Source organism: Theropithecus gelada, chromosome 3 (genome assembly GCF_003255815.1).
Source record: "Theropithecus gelada isolate Dixy chromosome 3, Tgel_1.0, whole genome shotgun sequence".
In the NCBI taxonomy this organism is placed as follows: domain Eukaryota; kingdom Metazoa; phylum Chordata; class Mammalia; order Primates; family Cercopithecidae; genus Theropithecus; species Theropithecus gelada.
Window position 1 is genome coordinate 7,899,094 of NC_037670.1, and position 13,959 is coordinate 7,913,052.

The following is a 13,959-nucleotide window of genomic DNA, read 5'->3' on the forward strand; positions in this document are numbered from 1 at the left end:
TTTTTAGTAGAGACGGGGTTTCACCGTGTTAGCCAGGATGGTCTCGATCTCCTGACCTCGTGATCCGCCCGTCTCGGCCTCCCAAAGTGCTGGGATTACAGGCTTGAGCCACCGCGCCCGGCCATTTTATTTTATTTTTATTTTATTTTTGAGACAGGGTGTCACTCTGTCTTCCAGGCTGAAGTGCAGTAGTGCGATCTCAGCTCACTGCAACCTCCACCTTCCAGGTTCAAGCAATTCTCCTGCCTCGGGCTCCTGAGTAGCTGGGATTACAGGTGCCCACCACCACACCTGGCTAATTTTTGTATTTTTAGTAGAGATGACTTTTCACCATGTTGGCCAGGCTGGTCTGGAACTCCTGACCTCGGGTGATCTGCCTGCCTCGGCCTCCCAAAGTGCTGGGATTACAGGCGTGAGCCACTGTGCCCAGCCAATTTTCCAGCAGCATTGTGAGCCGAAGCTGTCCCTGTCCTTGACTGTGTGAAAATGTTTACCTGGGAATTGTCACCTGTAAAAAAAAAAAAAAAAAAAATTCCTCTCGCACAGGGAGGTTTGCCATCGGTTTTCTTTTCCAGACCTGGCTATTTTTTTTTATGCTGAAATAAAATGTTATAGCTAAGGGATTTCAAGCACACCTCAAGGAACTTCACATTACAGGGCAGAAGGAGCAAGCTGCCCAGCGGAAAGGGGCCCCCAGGGTCCCCTCAAACCTGGTGGCAGCCGCATGATTGCTGGGGTTTATGTGCTAGAGCCGTGTTCTCACATTTACTACTCAAAAATGCACCCCTGGCTGAGCGCAGTGGTTCACACCTGTAATCCCAGCACTTTGGGAGGCCAAGGCGGGCAGATCACTTGAGGTCAGGTGTTCAAGACCAGCCAGGTCAACGTGGTAAAACCCCATCTCTACTAAAAATACAAAAATTAGCCGGGCATGGTGGTGGGCACCTGTGGTCCCAGCTACTCTGGAGGCTGAGGCGGCAGAATCGCTTGAACCCGGGAGGCAGAGGCTATAGTGAGCTGAGATCGTGCCACTGCACTCCAGCCTGGGTGACAGAGTGAAACTCTGTCTCCAAAAAAAAAAAAAAATTACACAAAATGCACCCCTTTGGCCAGGCGCAGTGGCTCACACCTGTAATCCCATCACTTTGGGAGGCCAAAGCAGAAGGATTCGCTGAGCCCAGGAATTCGAGACCAGTCTGGGCAACAAAGCGAGACCCCCGCCCCTACAAAAAAATTAAATTAGCTGGACATGGTGGTGCATGCCTGTAGGCCTAGCTACTCAGGTTACTGTGGGAAGATCACTTGAGCCCAGGAGTTGGAGGCCACAGTGAGCTATGATCATGCCACTGCACTCCAGTCTGCATGACAGCACGAGACCCTGTCTCAAAACAAGCAAACAAACAGGAGACCCTGGAGATGGCCTGAACTAATATTTGACCTGATTACACCATTTGCCAAATGCTGGTAGCCGGGTTTTTGTTGTTGTTATTGTTGTTTTATTTTGGGTTTTTTTGTTTGTTTGTTTTGTTTTGTTTCTTTGAGACAGAGTCTCATTCTATTACTCAGGCTGGAGTGCAGTGGCTACATCTCAGCTCACTGCAACTTCCGCCTCCCAGGTTCAAGCAATTCTCCTGCCTCACCCTCCCGAGTAGCTGGAATTACAGGCACACGCCACCACACCCTGCTAATTTTTGTATTTTTAGTAGAGATGGGGTGTCACCATGTTGGCCAGGCTGGTCTCCAACTCCTGACCTCAGATGATTCGCCCGCCTCGGCCTCCCAAAGTGCTGGGATTACAGGCGTGAGCCACCGCACCTGGCCTGGAAGCCGGTATTATTGGAGGAGGTGCAGGATGGAATTCGAGTTCCTTTAGGGACCTCAGGCAAGTCACTATATCTTCATGGTACTCAGTCTCTCATCTCCTCGAGGGCTGCCCGACAGCCTCTTCCAGCCCTGGCATTTGTGATTCCGGTGTCTGTTGTGAGAGTGTGTGCTGGTAACAGCCCTGTGCACTCTTATCTCAGGAAAGATTCCATTTAGATTCCTTGTTAGAAAACATGTTGGGTTTCTCGTGGAAAGCGATGATTTATGCTGAAAGTCGCTTCTGCAGCAGGAAGCTGAGATTTCCCTCCCTGCCCCATTTTTTTCCCAACTCCTCCAGACTCATTTGGCCTGAGTGCAACAGAATAAAAGAGGAAAGTTGAATATCGGCTTCGCCGGGTTCATTTTGCAAACCTCACTTAGATTTAGCATTAGGTTCAGGGCTAGGGTGGGGCTTGTGTTAGAGTTAGGATTGAGGCTAGGGCTGTTTTTAGGATGGGGATTTGGTTCAGGAATAGGGTTAGGGATAGTACTAGAGTTAGGTGAGGGTTAAGTGATGGCTAAGGCTAGGATTCAGGCCAGGTTTAGGGTTTGAGCAGGGTTAGTCTTAGGATTAGGCATAGGGGTAGGGCTAAAACCAGGGCTAGGATTAGAGATACTCGTAGGCTTAATTTTGTTTATTTATATATATATTTGTTGAGACAGAGTCTCGCTCTGTTGCCCAGGCTGGAGTGCAGTGGCTCAATCTCAGCTCACTGCAACCTCCACTTCCCAGGTTTAAACAATTCTTGTGCCTCAACCACCTGAGTAGCTGGGACTACAGGCATGCTCCATCATGCCTGGCTAATTTTTGTATTTTTAGTAGAGACGGGGTTTCACCATGTTGGCCAAGCTGGTCTCAAGCTCCTGGCCTCAAGTGATCTGCCTGCCTTGGTCTCCCAATGTGCTGGGATTACAGGCATGAGTCACTGCACCTGGCCAGTAGGCTTAATTTTAGTATTAAAATTGATGGATTTGCTTGGTCAGGGATCCATCATCTCCTTGTGCTGTTTCTTCCTTCTGACTCTTTGGCAGTCTTCTGTACCCTGCAAAGCCACAGGGGCACAGCTGCCCAAGGCCATGGGAACCCACCTCTTGCACCAGCATGACCGGGATGTGAGACATGGAGTCAAAGGAGATCATTTCAGAACTTTAAGATTTGACTGTCAGCCAGGCGCAGCGGCTTATGCCTGTAATCCCAGCACTTTGGGAGGCTGAGGCGGGCGGATCATGAGGTCAGGAGATTGAGACCATCCTGGCCAACATGGTGAAGCCCCATCTCTACTAAAAATAGAAAAAAAAATTTAAAAAACTAAAAAAAATAAAAATTAGCTAGGCATGGTGGCATGCACCTGTAGTCTCAGCTACTCAGGAGGCTGAGGCAGAGGAATTGCTTGAACCCAGGAGGCAGAGGTTGCAGTGAGCTGAGATCATGCCACTGCACTCCAGCCTGGTGACAGAGTGAGACTCCGTCTCAAAAAAAGATGAAAAAAAAAAAGATTTGACTGCCCTGCTGGATTTCAGACTTGCAAGGGATCTGTAGCCCCTTTGTTTTGGCCAATTCCTCCCTTTTGGAATGGGTGTATTTGCCCAGTGCTTGTCCCCTCCTTGTATCTAGGAAGTAACTAACTTGCTTTTGATTTTACAGGCTCATAGGCAGAAGGAACTTGCTTTGTCTCCGATGAGATTTTGGACTTGGACTTTTGGGTTAATGCTGCAATGAATTAAGACTTTGGGGTACTGTTGGGAAGACACGATTGTTTTTGAAATGTGAAAGAAACATGAGATTTGCAAGGGGCCAAAGGTGGAATGATATGATTAGGCTTTGTGTCCCCACCCGAATCTCATCTTGAATGATAATCCCCCAGATCCCCATAATCCCCACGTGTCAAGGTAGAGACCAGGTGGAGGTAAGTGAATCATGGGGGCGGTTTCCCCCATGCTGTTCTCATGATAGTGAGTGAGTGCTCACGAGACCTGATGGCTTTACAAGGCCTCTTCTCCCTTCGCTCAGCACTTCTTCCTGCTGCCTTGCGAGGCAGGTTCCTTGCTTTGCCCTTCGCCTTCCGCCGTGATTGTAAGTTTCCTGAGACCTCCCCAGCCATGCTGAACTGTGAGTCAATTAAACCTCTTTTCTTTATAAAGAAAAGTGACTCTCATTCAAGTGACTTCATTGCCTTTCATCTTCCAGCATATCGTGTTAGTTACTGACTTTTACTTTTCAGAGATAATTTACTCATAGCCAAATGCACAGATCTTACCTGTATTATTCAATCAGTTTTGACAAATCAAATTCCCACGTAACGGGCACCTCTGACAAGATACAGAACATTTTATCACCCCGGAATGTTGCCTGTATAGCTCTTCCCTAGAAGCTACCACTGATCTGATTTCTTTTTTTTTTTTTTTTTTTTTTTTTGGTACGGAGTCTTACTTTGTCACCCAGGCTGGAGTGCAGTGGTGCGATCTCAGCTCACTGCAGCAACCTCTGCCTCCCAGGGTCAAGCAATTCTCCCATCTCAGCCTCCCGAGTAGCTGGGTCTATAGGCGCCTGCCACCATGCCCAGCTAATTTTTTGTATATTTAGTAGAGACTGGGTTTCACCATGTTGGCCAGGATGGTCTCGATCTCCTGACCTCGTGATCCGCCCACCTCGGTCTCCCAAAGTGCTGGGATTACAGGCGTGAGCCACCACGCCCGGCCCTCTGATCTGATTTCTATGGCTATAGGTTGGTTTTACCAGTTCCAGAACTTAAATGAAATCATACATCGTAGACTGTTTGATCTAAGATTTTTTTGTCGTTGTTTTTATAGAGACAAGGTCTGGCTCTCTCGCCCAGGATGGAGTGCAGTGAAGTGATCATAGCTCACTGCAGCCTCAAATTCCTGGGTTTAAGTGATCCTCCTGCCTCAGCCTCATGAGTAGCTGGGACTACAGACGCATGCCACTATATATGGCTGATTTTTTTTTAATTTTTGTAAAGATGGGGTGTCATTATGTTGCCTAGGCTGATCCGAAACTCCTGGACTCAAGCAATCTGCCTGCCTTGGCTTCCCAGACTGCTAGGATTACAGGCATGAGCCACCATGCCTAGCCTAATACTTTTTTTAAGCAGCACAATATTTTTCAGGTTTATTTATGTTGCTTGTATTCTACTGACTTTTTTAGTACAAGACTTATATTCTGATATTTTTAGTACCAGGTCCTTTTTCACTATCTGCCCAAAGCCTGTCACAATTAATGTATAAACCTACCCTGTCTACAGTGTTAGCTGTGACCTTGGTTCTCATACAAAGTGCTCTGCTGAAACACCTGTTTTAGACAATTTCTACACTTAAATTTGCTTTGATTAAATAAAAGAGGGATCCATAATTTATTCCAAGTGAGATGTCATACCTCACATGTCAGCGCCTTCTTCATTAACCCATCCAATTTGCACCGAGAAGACTTGGAATAGAATGTGTGTGGCAGGTAATGGAGGTTTGACGGGGGGTAGAGGGTGGAGAAAGCACTTCCCCAATAAGTGTGGGGCATGTTATCTTTCTGGAAGCAGAGCATCTGGTCAGAGGTGGCTTGGCATAATGAAGAGACTGCCAAATACAGAGCTGGGAGAAGGCTGGGTGTAGTGGCTCACACTTGTAATCCCCACGTTTTGGGAGGCCAAGGCAGGAGGATTCTTGAGGCCAAGAGTTTCAGACCAGCCTGGGAAACATAGTGAGACCCTATCTCTTAAAAAAAAATTTTTTTTTCGATGGATTCTTGGTCTGTTGCCCAGCCTGGAGTGCAGTGGCACAATCTCAGCTCACTGCAATCTCCACCTCCCGGATTCAAGCAATTCTCCTGCTTCAGCCTCTGGAGTTGCCTGGATTACAGGATTGCCCACTACCACACCTAGCTAATTTTTGTATTTTAGTAGAAACGGGGTTTCACCATGTTGGCCAGGCTAATCTAGAACTCCTGACCTCGGGTGATCTGCCCGCCTCGGCCTTCCAAAGTGCCGGGATTAAAGGCATGAGACACTGCGCCCAGCCATTTTAAAAAACTTTTTTTTGGCCAGGCACAGTGGCTCATGCCTGTAATCCCAGCATTTTGGGACGCTAAAGCGGGAGGATCATGAGGTCAGGAGATCAAGACCATCCTGACTAACATGGTGAAACCCCATCTCCACTAAAAATACAAAAAAATTAGCTGGGCATGGTGGCGGGCACCTGTAGTACCAGCTGCTGGGGAGGCTGAGGCAGGAGAATGATGCGAATCCGGGAGGCGGAGCTTGCAGTGAGCCGAGATTACACCACTGCACTCCAGCCTGGGGGACAGAGGGAGACTCCCTCTCAAAAAAAAAAAAAAATTTAATTAGCTGAGCATGGTGATGCATGCCTGTAGTCCCAGCTACTTGGAAGGCTAAGGCAGTAGAATGACTTGAGCCCACAAGTTCAAGGCAGCAGTGAGCTGTGATCAAGCCAATGCACTCCAGCCTAGGCGACAGAGCAAGACCCTGTTTCTAAAAACAGATAAATAAAAAGTTGGATAAAAATGAGTTTTAGGGGGCCTGACGTGGTGGCTCACGGCTGTAATCCCAGCACTTTAGGAGGCCAAGGCGGGCAGATCACAAGGTCAGGAGATGGAGACCATCCTGGCTAACACGGGAAACCCTGTCTCTATTAAAAATACAAAAAAAAAAAAAAATAGCCGAAAAATAGCCGGGCATGGTGGCAGGCACCTGTAGTCCCAGCTACTCGGGAGACTGAGGCAGGAGAATGGCATGAATCCATGAGGTGGAGCTTGCAGTGAGCCAAGATCGCGCCACTGCACTCCAGCCTGGACAACAGAGCAAGACTCCATCTAAAAAAACTAAAGAATGAGTTTTAGATCCAGCTTGCTCACCTGGCTTCACAACTTTCGGCCAATCACCTAAGGTCACCTCCTCCATAAAATGGGGATGACATAATTGCCATTGCAATAATAACTAGCATTCGCATATTGCCTTAGAGAGCAAATGAGACCCTGAAAAATAGCAGACGCTCGCCAAAAGTTAAATGAATGTAATCAGAAGTGCCTTGTAGTCTGGGTGAGGTGTCTCACACCTATAACCCCAGCACTTTGGAAGGTCGAGGCAGGCAGATCGCTTGAGGTCAGGAGTTCGAGACCAGCCTGGCCAACATGGTGAAACCCCATCTCTCTAAAAAAAAAAAAAAAAAAAAAAAAAATTAAAAAATTAGCTGGGTGTTATGGCTCACACCTGTAGTCCCATCTACTAGAGAGGCTGAGGCAGGAGAATTGCTTAAGCCTGGGAGGTGGAGGTTGCAAAGAGCCCAGATTGCACCACTGCACTCCAGACTGGGTGACAGAGTGAGTCCCTGTCTCGACAAAATTAAAAAATAAAGTGCGTTGTAAACTGTAAAGTGTGCGTTGAAGCCGCTGCCCATGGCACGGTCACTCCTCAGGAATCTTGCAAAGTTGGCTTCGTGGAATAGTTCATCCACAGACCTTCCCTTGACTGCGACATGAACACAGGAGTTTTTCCAAAACCCAGCCTCGCCGCAGAGCCGTCCATTCAGAATCTCTAGGCAGGGCCCTGAAGCTGACTGCTTTTAGCTTTCCTGAGTGATTTGGATGTCCCATCAGGGGACAGCACTGAGGGGCGGCTGCTCCTTTTTGGGGAATGGACCTTATAGAGGTAGTATGAGAAGAGTAATTCCCCAGAGAGTAGACACCCTTGGGCCTGCTTTTTTTATTAATAGAGAAAGAGTCTCACTCTGTCTCCCGGGCTGGAGTGCAGTGGTGCAATCATAGCTCACTGCAGCCTCGAACTCCTGGCCTCAAGTGATCCTCCTAGCTCAGCCTCCCGAGTAACTGGAACTACAGGCACACACCACCACACCCGGCCTTTTTTTTTTTTTTTTTTTTTTTTAGACATAGGGTCTCACTATATTGCTCAGGCTGGTCTCAAACTCCTAGCCTCAAGCAATCCTTCCACTTCAGCCTCCAAAAGTGCTAAGATTACAGGCATGAGCCACCCACTGTGTCCAATCTACGCTTTCTTTTTTTAAGCAGCGTAATGTTTTTCAGGTTTACTTATGTTGTTTGTGTTCTACTGACTTTTTTAGTGTAGGACTTATAGTCTGACTTTTTTACTGCCAGGTACTTTTAGACCGGGTTTCACTCTGTCTCCCAGGCTGGAGTGTGCTGGTGCAATCATGGCTCGCTGCAACCTCCAATTCCTGGTCCCAAGCCATGCTCCTGAGTAGCTGGGACTGCAGGTATACATCACTACACCTGGGTAAGCTTTTTATTTTTTTCTTTTATTTACTTATTTATCTATCGATTTATTTATTTTTTGAGTCTCACTCTGTCGCCCAGGCTGGAGGGCAGTGGCGCAATCTCGGCTCACTGCAACCTCCACCTCCTGGGTTCAAGCAATTCTCCTGCCTCAGCCTCTCAAGTAGCTGGGACTATAGGCATGTGCCACCATACCCGGCTAATGTTTTGTATTTTTAGTAGAGACGGGGTTTCACCGTGTTAGCCAGGATGGTCTCAATCTCCTGACCTCGTGATCCTCCTGCCTCAGCCTCCCAAAGTGCTGGGATTACAGGTGTGGGCCACTGCACCCGGCCTTATTTTTTTATTTTTTTAGTGCAGGATCTTGCTATGCTGCCCAGGCTGATCTTGAACTCCTGGCCTCAAGTAATCCTTCTTCCAGAGCCTCCCAGAGTACTGGCATTAGAGGTGTGAGACACCGTGCCTGGCTTGCTTTTGTATCAATGCGTGTCACTACCTTCCACAGGTGGGCTGACTCCTGGAGGCCCGATGGTGGACACCAGCCCACAGCAAGGTACTGATGAAGACGGTGTCCACCGTGGCCACGTGCTGCCACCTCCCAGAACTCCAGGGAAGCCCGGGGGGAACAGCTGTGCAGACAAGTTCATGCTCACCAAGTGTGCTCTCTGTACCCCGATCATCCCTGCCTTCCTTAGAAATTACTTGAAACCGTGTAACCAGTTTAGACCAATGGACTGTGTGAACTTGTGAAATATATATTTAGTCTTGGTCCCCTTTCCTGGCACAGAACTCCTAACATCCTTAGAATCCTTAATGGGATCATCTTTTTGTATGTTAATGAGTTGATTAATGGTGGGCCTCCCTAGGGTAGCTTCAGGATAGGGGCTAGTCACCCAAAGACCAAGAAAGGATTAGAGGGCTGGGACTTTCAGCCCCACCCCTAACCTCCAGGGAGGAGAGAGGGGCTCAACGGTGACCTGAATCACCAATTGCCAGTGACTTAATCAGTCATGCCCTATGTAATGATTCTATAAAAACCCTAAAGGACCGGGTTCAGGAGGCTTCCAGAAGGCTGAACATGTGGAATTTCCTGGGGGTGGGGGTTGCACCCAGGGATGGCATGGAATCTCTCCATCCCTTCCTCCGTACCTCGCCCTGTGCACCTGTGAAAGGAAAATATCTTGAGCTCCTTGAAGCTGGGATCTGCTCAGGGCAAATCTGCCTCCCATGCTATCCAAAGTCATCCCTCAGCTCACTGAGATAGATACATATCTGACTGCCTCCTTTGGAAAGGCTACTCAGAAACTCAGAAGAATGCAACCATTCCTCTCTCACCTATCTATGACCTGGAACCTCCTCCCTGCTTGCAGTCTTCCAGCCTTTGCTTCAAATTGTCCTGTCTTTCCAGACCAAACCAATGTACTTCTTACATATATTGATTGATGTCTCATGTCTCCCTAAAATGCATAAAACCAAGCTGTGCCCCGACCACCTTGAGCACATGATGTCAAGACCTCCTGAGGCTGTGTCATGAGTGTGTCCTCAACCTTGGTAAAATAAACTTTCTAAATTAACTGAGACCTGTCTCAAATGTTCAGGGTTCACACACCTCTTCGTCTGTAGCCTTTGGAACATCTTTTATAATAAACCAGTAAATGTAAGTGTTTCCCTGAGTTCTGTGAGCCACTCTAGCAAATTAAGCAAACCCAAAGAGGGAGTTGTGGGAACCCTGATTTATAGTCACCAGTCAGAAGCACAGATACAACAACGTGGGGCTTGTGATTGGCATCAAAGTAGGGAGTAGTCTTGGGGGCTGATTTCTCAACCTATGGGATCTGATGCTGTCTCCAGGGAGAGGATGCCCAGCTAGTACCTGCTGCAGAATCAATTATGTGTTTGCTAATTCATTGCTAATACATCCCTAAATATTTGGTCACAGAAGTCTTCTGGGTTGGTCGTTGTGGGGTGAGAGCAGAGAAAAACCAGCTTGTGGCTGAGTGTGGTGACTCATGCTTGTAATCCCAGTGCTTTGGGAGGCCGAGATGGGCAGATCACTTAAGGTCAGGAGTTCGAGACCAGCCTGGCCAACATGGTGAAACCCCGTCTCTACTAAAAATACAAAAATTAGCTGGGTGTAGTGACACACAGTTGTAATCCCAGCTACTTGGGAGGCTGAGGTGAGAGGATTGCTTGAACCTAGGGGGCGGAGGTTGCAGTGAGCCAAGATTGTGCCACTGCACTCCAGCCTGGGCAAGAGAGCAAGCCTCAAAATAAAAGTGTTTTTGCCACACAGAGATGTTGCAGTCTCCCCAGTGCACCACAAGGTAGCTTATCAGCCAGAGTTCTTTGTCTCGTGACCAACAGAATTAAGGAGCGTGGACACAAAGGGTGAGGTTGAAGTAAAAGTTTAATAAGTGGAAGAAAGCTCTCTGCAGCAGAGAGGGAGCCCAAATGGTTTGCTGTTTTTACAGTTGAATGCAAAGCCTTTTATAAGAAACTGATGAGGGCTGGGCATCTCATTTGCATAAAGGCATAAACTTCTGATAGCTCCCTACCCCACTCTCCTAATGCACATGCAGCACCTTAGCTTGAGTTCTCTATATTGCTTTGTTCCCCGTACTGCACATTTGTTGAGAGATGGAATTTTCCATTGTGGGCATGTCTAGGCAAGTCACCTGTGTAGCCATTTTTATCTGTGGAGCTGTGGGCGTGTCTCAGGCAAGCCCCCCTGTACAAGTTCCCTTATCTGTGCCTGCAGCCTGATTTTTCAGGCTGTTCTTTGGTTTGAAAGAATTCAACTGGGCCGGGCGCGGTGACTCAAGCCTGTAATCCCAGCACTTTGGGAGGCCGAGACGGGCGGATCACGAGGTCAGGAGATCGAGACCATCCTGGCTAACACGGTGAAACTCTGTCTCTACTAAAAAAATACAAAAAACTAGCCGGGCGCGGTGGCGGGCGCCTGTAGTTCCAACTACTCGGGAGGCTGAGGCAGGAGAATGGCGTGAACCTGGGAGGCGGAGCTTGCAGTGAGCTGAGATCCGGCCACTGCACTCCAGCCTGGGCGGCAGAGTGAGACTCAAAAAAAAAAAAAAAAAAAAAAGAATTCAACTGAAGCCAGGTGTGCTGGCTCATGCCTGTAATCCCAGCACTTTGGGAGGCCAAGGCAGGCGGATCACAAGGTCAGGAGATCTAGACCATACTGGCTAACATGGTGAAACCCTGTCTCTACTAAAAAAAAATACAAAAAATTAGCCAGGCGTGGTGGTGGGCACCTGTAGTCCCAGCTACTCAGGAGGCTGAGGCAGGAGAATGGTGTGAACCCAGGAAGTGGAAATTGCAGTGAACCGAGATCACGCCACTGCACTTGGTGACAGATTGCACCACTGCCGTGGTGACAGAGCGAGACTCCATCTCAAAAAAAGAAAAACAAAAAATAGAATTCAACTGAAGACCCACCCTAACTGACTGCCTGACTGATTTCTTTCTCCTCTTTCAGAGACTGTGACAAAAATGACATGTGTTATCTCCAGGTCAAGGCAGTTAAGGCCAGAATGCCTTATCCATTCCTCTCCTTCCACAGAGATCTCATAGATAACATGTCCTCCATGTCTCCTCTAGCCTGGGGTCCTGAGTGACTGTATGGAGCAGAGAGAGGCTCCTGTTGGCTCTCACTTGAGATGTAGCATGAGCAAGGAATAAGCCTGTGTTGTGTAAACCAGTGGTGATTCAAGGCTACTTTGTTGCACCAATTAGTAACAGTAGTCCTGACTAATGCAACTACACATCAGATGGTTTCTACTTTCTCTCTCAGAAACTGAAATGCTCCTAATGTTAGGAGAAGAAACTAAGGACATTAGCAGATTTAATAACCACCAGCAAGAATTCCCAAATGATGGCCGGGTGTGTTGGTGGCTCACATCTATAATCCCAGTGCTTTAGGAGGCCGAGATGGAAAGATCACTTGAGCCCGGAAGTTGAAGACCAGCCTGAGCAATATAGTGGAACCCTGTCTCTACAAAAAAAAGAAAATTTTTAATCAGCCACTGCCGCAGTCCCAGCTAATCTGAAGGCTGAGGTGGGAAGATCACGTCAGACTAGGAGTTTGAGGCTGCAGTAAACTATCATTGCACCACTGCAGTCCAATCTGAGTGACAGAGCAAGATTCTGTCTCCAAAAAAAAAAACAAAAAACAAAGAAAGACTTCCCAAGTGAACAAGTCTACCTCCTAAACACTTTGGAACAGTTCTAAAAGAAGTAGATCTGAACGCACAACATCAGAAATTCTTAAGACATCACCCTGGCTAGGGACGCCCCAGGTGTTACCTGTGGCCCAAAGCCAAGCACTGGCCACCCATTCGGCCCCCTTGGTTGCGCCTCATAAACATTTTATGGGCCCTGTTCAATTGCAAAGCGATTCACACTATTAACTCCCATCATGGTTTTATTGTGGAAAGATGTTGCAAGCTCGGTCCACGCAAGCGGAGCCATGCGTCAGTTCAGGAATCACGGCTGCCAAAGCCCAGCTGGAGCAGGTGCAGACGCAGATTGGCCACTCGTGGCTAATGGACTGCTCCCAATCTTACCCCCAGCCGGCTGGCACTGAGCCCTGAGGCTTCATCCTCCCAGCAAAGGTCCTGGGAATGGCTGGACTGAATTAGTCCCCCATATAACATGGGATGATCTTGCATTCACCCCAGTGGGATATATGGTCATAAAAATCTGTTCTGTCAGCCTTCCTGCCTTCATCCTACACCCAGGACAGACCCACGTCCTATTACTGCCAATGCAATTTCACATCAGACATCTGTAGGGTGATATCCATTCAGGAATGACAGAGAGAGTGAGAGAGAAGGAAAACTTGGGGCCTTGACATGCTGAGCATAAGATGAGTGAGGGGTAAGCAGGCTGGTTGGTTCCCCTCCCCAGCCAGGAATAATTTGCATAAAGCCGCATTTTCCCCAGCAACAGTCTCTGATTGGTCCCTGTCTGTCCACCGGCTGACTCCAGTCCTGACCAGCCTGTTCTCAGTCCGCCTGCCAGGACACATTCTAAAGACTAAAGACGGAGAGAGATCCAGCTCAGCCCCACGCCTCCCCTTTAACCCCAAGATCTAGATTACAACCTTTTGAGGCTCCAAGCATTGACGATGGCGATGCCCCCAGCCACTGTCCCAGCCCCTCACTGTGCAACTCACAACAAAACAGTATTTTGCAGAATGACACAAAACTGACATTGATGCTGGAATTCAAATAGCCTTATTCTGGATTTTCAGATTGCAAAATCCTGAATAAGCTTGTCAAGAATGAGCACCTACCTCTCTGTCTCTTAGGGTGTGTGTTCTTGTGTGAGTGTGTGCCTGGATGTGAGTCTGGGTGCAGGGGTGTGAGTATGTGTGTTTCCTGGCTTTTTATTTCTGGGGGGACAGAGTCTTGCTCTGTCACCCACGCTGGAGTGCAGGGGCGCGATCTTAGCTCACTGCAAATTCCTCCTCCCAGGTTCAAGCAATTCTTATGCCTCAGCCTCCCGAGTAGCTGGGACTACAGTCGTGCACCACCATGCCCGGCTAATTTTTGTATTTCTAGTAGAGATGGGGTTTCACCATGTTGGCCAGGTTTGTCTCGAACTTCTGACATTAAGCCTTCCACCCACCTTGGCTTCCCAAAGTGCTAGGATTACAGGCGTTAGCCACCACACCCAGCCCTTTTTTTTTTGTTTTTTTTTTTGGTTTTTTTTTTTTTTTTTTATGGGTTTCCCCTCCTTTCCCCCGGCGTGGTTGCAGTTACCCCGTCTTCGACTCCTTGCGGCATGGGCGCCTCGGT